The following is a 13,648-nucleotide window of genomic DNA, read 5'->3' as shown; positions in this document are numbered from 1 at the left end:
GTTACATATTAATGTGTAGTCAATGATTTTCTATAATAGCCCAATGTATAAATATAAATAGCTTTCCATCAGTTCCCCCTTGGGTGAGCATTCTGGGTTTTTCTAGGTTATTGCCATCGTGAACAGGGTTGGCATTACTGTTCTCTTCCATGTACTGAATTGTATACGCTGAAATTGTCACACAACTTAGCAGAGAATTCCTGGCAAATACAAGTTTTGAAGGTCCAACTTTAAGAAATAAGACAGATGATTTTCTGAGGAAGTTGCTCTTATTTGTGCTTTCACAGTCAGTGGAGGAGAAGCCAAGTGCCTATGACTGCACAGCACCACTTGATATATAGACTTTGTTTTTCCATCAAATAGAGAAAAATATGGTACCTCAGAATGTTTCAGAAGCGCATTTCCCTGACCATTGATGGTTTTCAGCAGAGCGACAGAGCATGAATGGAGGAGGGGCAGAGAGAGAGGGAGACACAGAATCCGAAGCAGGTTCCAGACTCTGAGCTGTCAGCGCAGAGCCCGACGTGGGGCTCAAACCCACAAACCGAGAGATCACGACTTGAGCCAAAGTCGGACGCTTAACCAACTGAGCCACCCAGCCGTCCTTCTCTTCACGTGTGTAGATGCCAGCTGCTTCCTTTTGGTGAGACGTTTATTCATACATTTTCTTATCTTTTTAAGGAATTCTGAGCTTTTAAAAAACTTCACTCATAGAAATTGTTTTTTAATGTATTTATTGCTTCTATGTCAAAGACATGTTTTTGTTTAAAATTTTCTTTTATACTTTCTTTAAAGTGTCTTTCGATAAGCAAAGTTTCACAATTTTATATTCGTCTTATGGATCATTTTATTTTTTACATATTGCCAATTTGTGTATCTCATTTAAAATCTCTCCCTACCCTAAAGACTAAAAGACTATTTATATGAGACTAAAATATATGTATTTTTATTGTCTACTACTTTTTTAAATTTTTTAAATGTCTGGATTTTATTTTTGGACACGGCTTGAAGTGAGAATTTGGTTATATCATTTACCTATAAATAACTATTTTCCCTTCTCCAGTTACTGAATAGATCCTCTTTCTCTAGAGGAATGACATACCACTTTGCTATCTATCAAAATTCCATAAATTGGAACACTTTTTTGACTGTCTCTTTTCCACTGTTTGCATTGCTCTTAATTCATGTGGCCAACATCTTCCTCTTTTACGAGGTTTGTTATACCGATTCTAAGTCTTAGTCCTAATATTTTTGTTTCTGATGAAGTTCACAATCCAGCATATTGACTACCTTTTGAAGTAATTTGCTCCTTGAATGATTTTTTTTTTTTTTTGGCTTTTACCAGACTCAACTCTGTATCAGCTACCCTTTCAAGCAACATTTCTTGCAGATGAGCTAGCTCAGAAAGTAAGACCCCTAGGCAACAAAAACCTATGGTTTTTCACTCTTCACCCAACACAGCTCTTCAGGCAAAGGTTTTAATCTTTAGCCTCTAGAACAACTAGCATCAGGTGAAAATGCTCACTTGGTTAATATTTATCAGCACTGTTTTTGCAAAGAAGAAAATACGAGAAAATGACTCCTGGTTTTTTTTTCCCCTCATCTACTCTCAGTCCCGGGGTTCCTGCTCCTGCCCTGATTACACCCCTGAGACATTTGGTTGAAGGTATCTACATAGGACTTGGAGAAGGTGCAGTTTGTTCCAAGACAACAGTTGGAATTCGGGTAGATTTCCAATCAGCCTTCTGGACTGCTTCCTTATTGTAGGTGAAAGCCATCACCTACCAATTTATATATATATATATATATATATATATATATATATATAATGAGGATTTTATTTCCAATAAGTAACCAATTGACTACCACAACCATTAATACATCAATGATTCTGCATTTTCAGATTTTCTCAAATCTACTTGGTTTTGTGAAAACTGAAATGTGACTTTCCCCTCATTCACAAACATGCAAAATGGTGAATGGTGGTGATTTGTTTGTTCTTTTTGCTGTTTGTTTCTAGAGTTTTGTTGTTGCTGTTGTTGTTGACAATTTGAGGCCATAGATATACCAATAATATGGAAACTAAAGATTCAATCATGCTTAGTGAGAATGGAGAGGCTGTACTTTTGCAATTCATATAGGGGAATAGTTAGGAAGTTCGAAATCATAAGAGGTCTCTCTGTAGTTCTCAGTATTAATATTTGAGGGGCACCTAAGAAGCTCAATGTGTTAAGCATCTGACTCTTGATCTAGGCTGAGGTCATGATCTAATGGTTTGTGAGTTCGAGCCCCCTTTGGGCTCTGTGCTGACAGCAGGGAGCCTGCTTGGGATTCTGTCTTTCCCTCTCTGTCTGCCCCACCCCACTCGCACCCTGTCTCTCACTCTCTCTCCCTTTCTCAAAATAAACTTTAAAAAACTATTTGAGAAATGTAGCTTTCATCTTGGCCTGTTCATTTTTCTTTCCATGTAGAAAATGATAAAACAATGGGGCGCCTGGGTGGCGCAGTCGGTTAAGCGTCCGACTTCAGCCAGGTCACGATCTCGCGGTCCGTGAGTTCGAGCCCCGCGTCAGGCTCTGGGCTGATGGCCAGAGCCTGGAGCCTGTTTCCATTTCTGTGTCTCCCTCTCTCTCTGCCCCTCCCCTGTTCATGCTCTGTGTCTCTCTGTCCCAAAAATAAATAAACGTTGAAAATGATAAAACAAAATAAAGAGGGTAGGAAAGAAATATCTCTTTTTCTTAGAAAATAATATTCTTAGCCCTTCACTAAGACCCAAATTTAATTTTTATTTTGTGGACCAGAATCTGGAAAAATAACGTAATGCTACAGATGGTGAGTGAAGAGTCGAGCAACGCAGAATTTTACAAGCGAGCTTGGCCAATACAGACCAGTTGTCAGCGTAGCGGGACACACAGTTACTGTTGCTGAAATGACTGAGTCTGTGCCCAGGGGTGGTCCCTTCTGCCCCTGTGACCTCTGTTCTTTTGAAGGTGAATGTGGAAAATGCACATGAAACATGTGCGATTTTGAAAGCAGTTGCAGAAGAGCACCCATGTTTTTACTTATTTTTAAATTATTTTTTAATGTTTATTTATTCCTGGAGAGAGAGACAGAGACAGAGACAGAGACAGAGACAGAGCATGAGTCGGGGAGGAGCAGAGAGAGAGGGAGACACAGCAGAATCTGAAGTAGGCTTCAGGCTCTGAGCTGTCAGCACAGAACCTGACTTAGGCTCGAACTCCAAAGCCTTGAGATTGTGACATGAGCCGAAGTCAGATGCCCAACCGACTGAGTCACCCAGGTGCCCCTATTTTTATTTTCAAAACTTTATTGGGAATTCTATCACATATATTCCTATAAATAAATTTTCAGAGCTATTTTTGCATTAATCATATAGTTTATAAAAATAATCCCATATGGATTTGAATTTTTTTTTTAAATTTTTTTTTCAACGTTTATTTATTTTTGGGACAGAGAGAGACAGAGCATGAACGGGGGAGGGCCAGAGAGAGAGGGAGACACAGAGTCAGAAACAGGCTCCAGGCTCTGAGCCATCAGCCCAGAGCCCGACGCGGGGCTCAAACTCACGGACCGCGAGATCGTGACCTGGCTGAAGTCGGACGCTTAACCGACTGCGCCACCCAGGCGCCCCTGGATTTGAATTTTTTTTAATGTTTTCCATATGGGGCTGGAACCCAGGAACTGTGAGATCATGACCTGAGCCAAAGTCAGATACTTAATCGACTGAGCCACCCAGGCACCGCAATCCCATATGGATTTAAAAATTCACCCTGTGTTAAGTTTACATTAAAAACCTTAAAAACATACAGGAACATATGCACAAAGTTCAAGCTGACATCGGCCATCTTAACACAGAAAATCTTGACACCAAAAACAAACAGGGTGACAGGTCTCACTGTATCAAAATAAAAAGGTTGATTTGGGAATAGGTAAACAAAACACAAAATTAAACAGTAAACAATCAAATGTGAGCAAATGTTGACAGTATTCATGAAACACTATTGAGAGTTGACTAAATTACTCCATAATATTGCTGCCTCAGCACCATTTTGTGAGGCCAAGGGACCAGTGGCAGCCTTGAACTTTTACACATTTTAAGTTTTAAACTTCTTTGACACTAGCCCTCAGTAACAACTAGCAGAATCACGGTGAATGTAAGGTTTTGATCTGAATCTCCCGACTACCCTTGAGATAAACACCCCCCCACACACCCCTACACTTCCTTCTTCTGTGACTATGAACCATGAGATTGTGACTGGAGCCTAAACCAAGACTCCTAACTGAAAGACTTAACCCAACTGAGCCATCCAGGCTCCCCCAACCCAGAACATTTTCAAATGGTGATTTTCATCTCAATTTTCATAATTAACAAAAAGAAAGGTGCTCTCCTTTTTAAGAAAAGAAGAGCTAAAAAGAAAACAGCATCGCTAAATGATATACAAGAATCAATCGCTAACTGAAATAACCCCCGAAGTATATATATTAAGTTGAAGGAAGATAAATAGAAACCAACAAACATCTTAGAAATTCCATATAACCACTTAATCTTCACAAATAAGCTGTAGAGAAGTACTACAGGAAATATATGTTCCTCATATGGATCCATTGATCTTCAACAAATTTTCAGGATTGAAATATTTGGTGTAAAACTGGCTAGTTTAGATACAACTCCATTAAAACACAGTAGGGAGACTAGGAAACCATTTTCATTTGTCCTTTAGGCTACGATTTCTTACATAAAATTCTGTATTCACATCCAGTAGGGCCTTTATTTCATCTTTATTTTAACAAGATTAGATGATGTAATACATAGAAAGTATCTTTTCTAAAAATAAATCTTATTACTAACAATACACTTAACGGCAGGGATCAATTGGGCAAACATTAGATACCTAAAGTGTGGTATTCATCTGTCATCATTTTCCAGAAAAAGAAATTAGGAGGAGAGGAGTTAAATTAATCAGTAAACACGTGAATATAAATTTCTTTTGTAAGCGTTGAAATCGTCTGTGATCTTAGCACTACAGTAGCTTCTGGAATGTTAAAAGTTGGGAACGGATTTCACGTGAGCCTACAATGAGCTTAAAATTTATTTGAGAAAACAACATAACATGAAGAAGGACTACATACGAAAGCTAACAAAAAGCGTAAGATACACAACATGTTTTGATGTTAAAGGGAAACAGAGACTAATTGCTAACAGTCCTGTGAGTTTGGTCTTCACAAAGTTTGAAGAAGTGGGCAAAGTGCCTGAAGAATTCCAGCACTTTCCATTACTGCTGGTATCAGGCAGAGCAGGAGCCATACCAGGAAGGTGGGTAGATGCCTCATCTTTATTCAGGCATGTGCCTCTGGGTAGGTCTTGACATGTCTTTGAACTGGTCCAACATCCATTTTTCTCTTTTATAGAGTGAAAATAACATCAAATTTAAATAAATTTCCTGAGGTTCAAATTAGGAGATGGATTGTTTTACAAATCTGTGTTGCTATTATTATTACTACTGTTAGACCCTAATACTAATAAAAATTATTAAAAATAATATAGTCTGATATTGCCCCTTGCTTTAATTTACTTTTGATATAATATTTTATCACTAACCTTCACTATTTTCTTTTTAAACATTATTTTACTTTTAGTAATTTAACAATATGTTCCTTCTACTAAATTATGTATCTGGAGTGTGACATGTTTGTGTATATGTATTAGTTAGGGTTCTCCAGAGAAACAGAACCAGTAGGATATACCTTATCTATATATGTATATGTATATGCATATGTATCTGTATCTGTATATGTATATCTATGTCTCCTATATGTATACATATGTGTATCAAAATATGTGTACATATTATATATTATATATGTTAATATATGCATATTTATATATAGAAAGAGGGATAGATTATGAAGAATTGGCTTCTGCAACTATGGAATTATAAGAACTCCAACGTGCCATGGATCTGTAGTCTATAAGCTGGAGACTCATGAAAACAAGTGGTGTGGTTCAGTTTTGAGTCCGAAGACTTGAGGACCAGGAGAACCAATGGTGTAGATCCCAGTCCAAGGGCAGGAGTGAATCAGAGGAGATGTTCCATTTCAATCAGTGAGGCGGGAAAAAGGGGGTAAATTCCTTCTTCCTCTTTCTTTGTTTTAGGCCTTCCACTGGGGAAGGTAATTTACTTTACTGAGTCCATGGAGTCAAACACTAGTCTCATCCGGAAACAGGCACACCTACACATAATGTAGATGCCTTGTCGTCTACTGAAGTTGACACATAAAATTAGCCACGACAGTACACTCTAATACAACTTTTCTGAAAGCAGTAGTTAAAATTTTAGTTCAATAATTACTTATGCACTAAAGATGGTCATTGATAGATGTTGGAACTAACAAGTTGGAGTGGTGACCCTGGACCTAAATTCTGCATGGGGTCCAGCTTCCTGATTGCCTATCAGTTGAATCCTGACCAGAGAGTGATTTAAGGAAGAATCCTAGTAAGGGTGGCCGAACATGGCTTTCTTGTACAGGTATGAATTGTATAATTTTCCTTTTCTAATACACATCCCTGGATCCATTGTCATTTTAACTTTCTTTTAAAAATCTATAAGACTGCTACTCATGTTAACCTGGGATCACCTAATCTAAAATGTTTGGATGTGAGACCACACGGCTTGAAATGAAGTTGATTTAACTCCTGGTTCTTTCTAAACGTGTATGTACTTTATAGGTATGTGATCGATAACTTAAGACAATCAGCAAAAATATTTTTCATGTCCCAAACCTTGAGTAGCTGTAAAACATAAATAATGAAATGTTAAATGAAATATGACCCTGAAACCACAATCTGAATACAATATCTAACACATTCACTTTATTCACAAAATGTGGTCCACTCATTTCCATTTTTTTCTATCTTAAATTGAGGAAATGAGAAGAATCAAGTACCTTGCAAAGAAATGAATCATCATTAGAGAAATAATTGCTGAGTATTTCTCATACTGAGTAAATTTGGCCAGCTTTAAAACACAGAGGTATCTGTTTTTCATCAACAATGCTTTCTTATTGATTAAGAGAAGATGGATGTTTTCGGTGAGTTTGTCAGATGAGGAGCACTGTGAAGGGATAATGAGGCAACGGTCACTCCATGGGGAATTGTGACCTTTAGTTCAAGAAAAATTGCATTTTCTTGGCCAAACAAATTTTTTTCCTATATTATTGCTTGTGTGCTCATCTAACCTACCTAGGAGAGCTTTCTGAAGCTCTGTGTTAAACGTATCTGCTCTCTGCACAGCACAGCTCCTCATGACATAGCCTAACAGATTACGAAAATATACATAATGTTAAGTGGCTTTTATTATTGGTTATCAATCAACCCCTGGAATCCATTTTTGAATTTTCCTTTTGTATTTAAGGAGAAATAATTAAAAATATTACTTGTGCTTTAAGTTGTTCCTTTTATTTATTGGTTTCTTTATTCTGTTGTGCGTCTCTCTCTCTCTCTCTCTCTCTCTCTATATATATATGTATATGTATGTGTGTATATATAGATAGATAGATAGATAGATAGTGTGTGTATGTGTGTGTGTGTGTGTGTGTGTGTGTGTGTGAGTGTGTGTGTGTGTCTGACTATTTGGGTGAAAGAGTGTGCCCAAAGTTGGAGATTGCCTTTTAATAATATCACAACTAATATATTGATTGATCCTCGAAAATAATACTCATCACAAAATACAGCTTGGACCTGAATCTAGCGAATAAAAAAGCAAACATAATTGGCATAATTGATCTCTACATCTCTCTTTGACAACAAAAGAATAGAGTCAAAAATAAATTCTTTCTGGAGCGCCTGAATGGCTCAGGCAGTTAAGCATCTGACTCTTGATTTCAGCTCAGGTCATGATCTCACAGTTAGTGAGATCGGTCCCTCATCAGGCTCCACAGTGACAGTGTGGAGACCGCTTGGGATTCTCTCTCTCCTTCTCTCTCTTTGCTGCTCCCCTACTCATGCTCTCTCTCTCTCTCTCTCTCTGTCTCTCTGTCTCTCTAAAAATAAATAAATAAACATTAACAAAAAAGAAATCCTTCCTAACCTTGCAATTGATCGCACTGTTACATAGATATCCCTGAACATAAAGCATCAACAAGAAACCAAAGGCTCCAATTAGAATTCTGTTAAACCTCAGGCAGGAAATCTATACACTTTGTTCTATTCCAGAAGTCCCATGAACACAGAAATCTGGTCTTTATCTGGTCTGGATTTCATCACCATTGAACCCCTGATCTGAGTGCAACGCGAGCTCCCCAAAAAACTTTAATAAATATTTTTTGAAAAGCGAATGAAAAGTTACACTTGTCCTCAAACCCTCCAAACAAGTCAAACAGGGACAGAAGAATATTTTTTTAAAGTTACGAGGTATCTGACATCCATCCATCAGTAGTGCAAGCCGTAGATACACGCACTGTGTTTAGCAATAAGTATGTGCTGCTAGTGTGTGAAAATACTATAGTGTCATGGTCTAACTACACCTGGTCAACAGCGTTCGGTCACCAGTGAGTGGTTTTGTGTTCTTACCTAGCTTTTCACGTTTATGCCAGTAAGCCCGTAAGAACTGTCTTCTTCATGACTGGGAGGCTCTACCTAGCAGCACATTATCATCTTTTTTACTGAAACTTCCTTCTTCACATGAAGTGTCTTATCAGTTGAGGACACCCTTCTGAGTTTTCCAATGAGATAATACTTGAACACTTGAAGTGATTCTATGCTACTGTATTTATGGCATTACGGTATAAATATTAACCACAACTACAATGAATAACATTACCTATACAATTATACCTTAAAAGAGAATGTATAATTCATCCCAAATTAACAAGATATGATTAAATAGTAGTATTCGACCTAGCTGCTCGTCAAAGTTCTTCCCACCGAGAGATGTGAACCTTCTCTCCTCACCAAACCTCACAGAACCATGCTGATTCCATAGGAAAAATACATTAGCCGCCAAAAAGACTATGGACAGTGCAACCTTATTAGCATGTTCTCAGGAAGAAGAATATCTCCTCATATATTTCGCTTCTGAAGCCACATGTGAGTATTTAACAGCACAGTTTTGAAAATATCACCGTCTCTGTTGTTTAACCTGTGTCCCCCAGAGCAGAGAGGTACACTAACAAAGGCACGCTAAATTACACCTTATAATCACCTCCTTACTTTTCATCCTTGTAGCTTCAGACTTTTACGTGCAGGAGGTGATGGTGATTTAGCACAGTCAGGTTAGGACTGGAAAGGGGAGGTGTTGGCTCAGGTTTCTTCTGATCCAAAAACTACGATTGTCCTGGAAGAAAGATTCAGGTACTCAGAGGAAAGTGATTTGTTCGAAAACACACTGCAAAGAAAAATCTGAGTCTGTGCAGTTACAAAACAATAGCAACAACAGCAAAAACCTCCAACCAACCCTCCAGCTTATTTACCTAAAACTCGATTTTATTTTCACTTGTACAAATGCTGTCACAAGTAAGAGTAGAAAGAGAGAGAGAAAGCAGATGCCAGTTGATATCACTTGGAAAGTGATATATGTGAATGGAATCGGTGTTGAACTCCCCATGGGCAACTGGAAAATGCAATCCTTATAATTGGGGAAAACAATTCTTCCTACTTTCTCTATCCTTTTTATTCCTTCCAACTTTTGGATGGCATGAAAGAAAATGAACAGTTGCAAACATTTACATATACTGATGATTCTCTAAATATCTCACAAAAGAGAAAGTTGATACACTTTCATTGGATTTCTCTGCAGCATCCTATCATGTAAGGAAGAATAACACATTTTCCAACTGAAACTGACCCGCGTATGAGAAAGGATTTGCATTCTTGGTTTCAATTATCTGATCCCAGCAAACTTCTATCCCAGTATCTAACATCATGATGACTTGTTTTTGTAAGTCCATTATCTTTACACTAATTTCTCTCATGCAGTTCTACTTCTGCGTTTTCAAATGCAAGAAGAAATCTGCACATGTAGATGCATAAAACACATATGAATGTAATCAATTTCTTCAACAACAATAAAGAATAGCCTGCAAGATAGTTGTTATTAGTGTCTTCATTCTAACAGTGAGAGAACCAGGGTTCAAAGTGAGTAACTTGCCTTTGGCACACAGATAATGGTGACAGATCAGGAATTTAAGTACATCACCCTCGGAAGCCTCTTCTCTTTCCACAAACTAAATGCACTTTACCTCCCAAGCTCAGTTTCCTCATGTATGGTTATGAGAATTACATACGTAATTGTGAAAAGGTTTTTAAATTTAAATAAACCTAAACTCATACAAATTAAAAGTCAGATGAAGCCAGATATTTAAGTTCATTTGTTCTTCATGGGTTTTTAGAAGGAACGGGAATCACCCCCCTCAACATATATTGTTGAATTCTCAATTTGTTATTAATATTATTCCTGAATGCTCACTGCTTCTTTTTCTCATAACTATTCTATTAGTAATATTATCACTACCTGTGTCTGTCCTTAGGTTCCATAAGAAAACCAGAAGCAAGCTTTGGTATTCTAAGTGCTTGAAAGATCATTGTCTCCCACATTTTGTAAATACCGCTTTTTTGAATTCTACATCTTCTTGGCTTTCTCTTGCACTCTGTTCTCTGTGAAAACTCCAGGTAATTTCTTAACAAAAGTATCACTATCCATATGTTTAACATTTTTGAAACGGTAAAATTATAGATGAAAACACATTAGGGATTGCCAGGGTTTAGGGCTGGTGGGGTAAGAGCGCAATGGAGCACAATGGATACAACTGCAAAAGACTAGCACAGAAAATTCTTTGTATTGATACAACCGTCTTATATCTGGATTGCAGAACCAGTTATACAAATTTACAGGTGCGATGAAATGGCCCTGAACTACATATACTCACTGTACCAGTATCAACTCTCTGGTTTTGATATTGTACTGTAATTATATGGGATGTCAGTATTGGAGGAACCTGGGTGAAAGACATTATTTCTTACTATTTTTTGCAACTTCCTGCGATTCTATAATCCCTTTAACATAAAATATTTTAAAAATCACCATCATGATTACATCAACCTTTTTCACCTATGTACCCCAAACTTTTTAATTTTTTAATATTTATTTATTTATCTTTATTTTTAAAGATCTTTTTTAATTTGAGAGAGAAAGACAGAGAGTACGTGGAAGTGGAGGAAAGGGACAGAGGGAGGAAACAGAATCCCAAGCAGGTTCCACACCCAGAGCAGAGCCCCAACACGCGGCTCAATCGCACGACCCTAGGATTATGACCTGAGCCAGAATCAAGATATGGATGCTCAACAAACTGAGCCCCTCAGGCACCCGACCTGAAACTTTTTAAAAAATGCACAAATTAGGAGCAATTCATTTGGTATTTTTTTTTAAATCTAGAGATACATTCAGTCTTTTTCACAAAGATATAGTAAGAAAATGATTCACTGTAGTTTTTGAAATATTAGGAACAGCTTGCCTACAACAATAGGAGGTCAGTTCAATGACAATCTAGTCACTTTTTAAATTGTACTAAAAAAAAAAAAAGAGGGGCGCCTGGGTGGCGCAGGCGGTTAAGCGTCCGACTTCAGCCAGGTCACGATCTCGCGGTCCGGGAGTTCGAGCCCCGCATCGGGCTCTGGGCTGATGGCTCAGAGCCTGGAGCCTGTTTCCGATTCTGTGTCTCCCTCTCTGTCTGCCCCTCCCCCGTTCATGCTCTGTCTCTCTCTGTCCCAAAAATAAATAAACGTTGAAAAAAAAATTAAAAAAAAAAATAAAAAAAAAAAAAAAGAAATTCTGCCCAGTGACATACAAAAATGCATGTAAGTTACCTTTTGGGTTGGCATTATTATGTTTTTAACATTTTCTGTTTGATACTTTTCTGATTTTCCATTGTTCTATTTTCTCATCATAGAGCTAACGTGAAATAAAAGTTTACTGGATTCGAGGCATACGTTAGCTTATCTAGTAGAAGATAAAACAGCCCTGAACTTCCCCTTGCTTTCATTTTTTAAAAGGATGTTTACTGGTATTTCCCATCAAGTATCATGGCTCTACAGGAATGAGGCATCTATTTTCAACCCTCATTAATATCCTTCCTACACAGATAGAAAGCAGCCATCAGGGAAAGAAGGCGCTGCATTCAACCAAGTAAAACAATAGCTGATATCCTCAAACAGGATGTAGTTCCAGCACACTCGGCCTGGAGAACACCAGCACCGGGTCCCGCTTCACAGGTGAAAGTAGAAACTAATTTTGAGCGAAAGCATGAGCTACACTCACACCTAGAGTTATATGGCCCCCAAAGAAGCCATTGATATCCTACTGTATCTCAGGTGACCTGACCAAGAGCTTAACGTGATGCTCTGCAAGATCATTTGCTTAGTCATTAAGGGTGTTCCTTAGAAATAAGGAACTAGAGATTCATCGTGACCCACTATGTACCACTGATGGTTCTTCCTATATAGTTAGATACTATAATTTTTTTCACAGTGTTCATAAGAATGTGTGGGCTTAATCCCTTGATCAAATTCACAGAAGGCTTGCAGGTATAATTCTTTACAGGTAACTAGACTAAGAGGACACTCTTGACTATTTGGTTTTGAAATTGTGGTGTCCAAAATCAAACGAAGCACACAAGCAGTGGTCTTTTATTCCTTATGGATGGGGTGCACAGAACTGAGACAAGACTGTTTTCCATATCCTCACCATGTATAGGAGTCCTAATGGGAAACAGTAGGACTTAAGAAATGAAAGCATGTGTTTCCTCTCTCTTTTGCAAGACAAGATCTTTTTCCTGAGACAGCAGAAAAGGCATGCATAAAACAATAGGTTAAATTGTTTCTATATTTCCTGTCAGTCAGAATTAAAAAGAGCCTTATCAGTGAAAGTGTGTCAAATCCATATTTCAAAGATTCTAATACGATAAGAAAAGATAATGCAGTTCCTAACCAGAGACGAGAGGATGAGAACATGATTGTTTACACGTAGTAATGAGGGAGTCCATTTAGAAGAGCACAGGTCGTCGTGAGCAAAGTTAATTTCTACTTTAATCAGATGTGACTTTCCCTAAAAATCCTTCTACTTTAAAACATGGGAAAGAAAAGCAATTTCAAATTTTACATTGAAATTGCTAGTTTCCCAATGTCAAAATGAAGGTATACGAAGAAAAGTGCATATGAAGAGAATTCCAACCCTTGATTTATGCATGAAGTCGTCTTAATATATAAAAAAAGAAAATATATATGACGTCTACAAAGCCCTGAGTCGTAAAAATAACACCTTTTATTTCCAAAGCCACAATGTCTGTTTTTTTATGAACAGAAACCAAGGCATTAAAAGAATGCAAAATTCTGTAATACAGTGAATGTTGCATCAATAAATGTAACAATAGACTGGGGCTAAAGCTCAGAAATGAGGAAAATATATTAGTAAGTATATTAATAAGAAGGGTGTTTTTTAGTTATATTGTAATTGAGAGTTTTGCTAATTTAAATGTGAGAAAGGATTTATAATTACATTTCTATGATAATTTTGGCTTATAGAATTAAGCATTCAATGATAATATTCAATGACAATATTAATGTATGACCATTTTA

This window comes from Prionailurus viverrinus, chromosome D3, assembly GCF_022837055.1.
Source record: "Prionailurus viverrinus isolate Anna chromosome D3, UM_Priviv_1.0, whole genome shotgun sequence".
In the NCBI taxonomy this organism is placed as follows: Eukaryota; Metazoa; Chordata; class Mammalia; order Carnivora; family Felidae; genus Prionailurus; species Prionailurus viverrinus.
The sequence above is the reverse complement of the archived record's forward strand: the minus strand, read 5'-3'. Positions refer to the sequence as shown.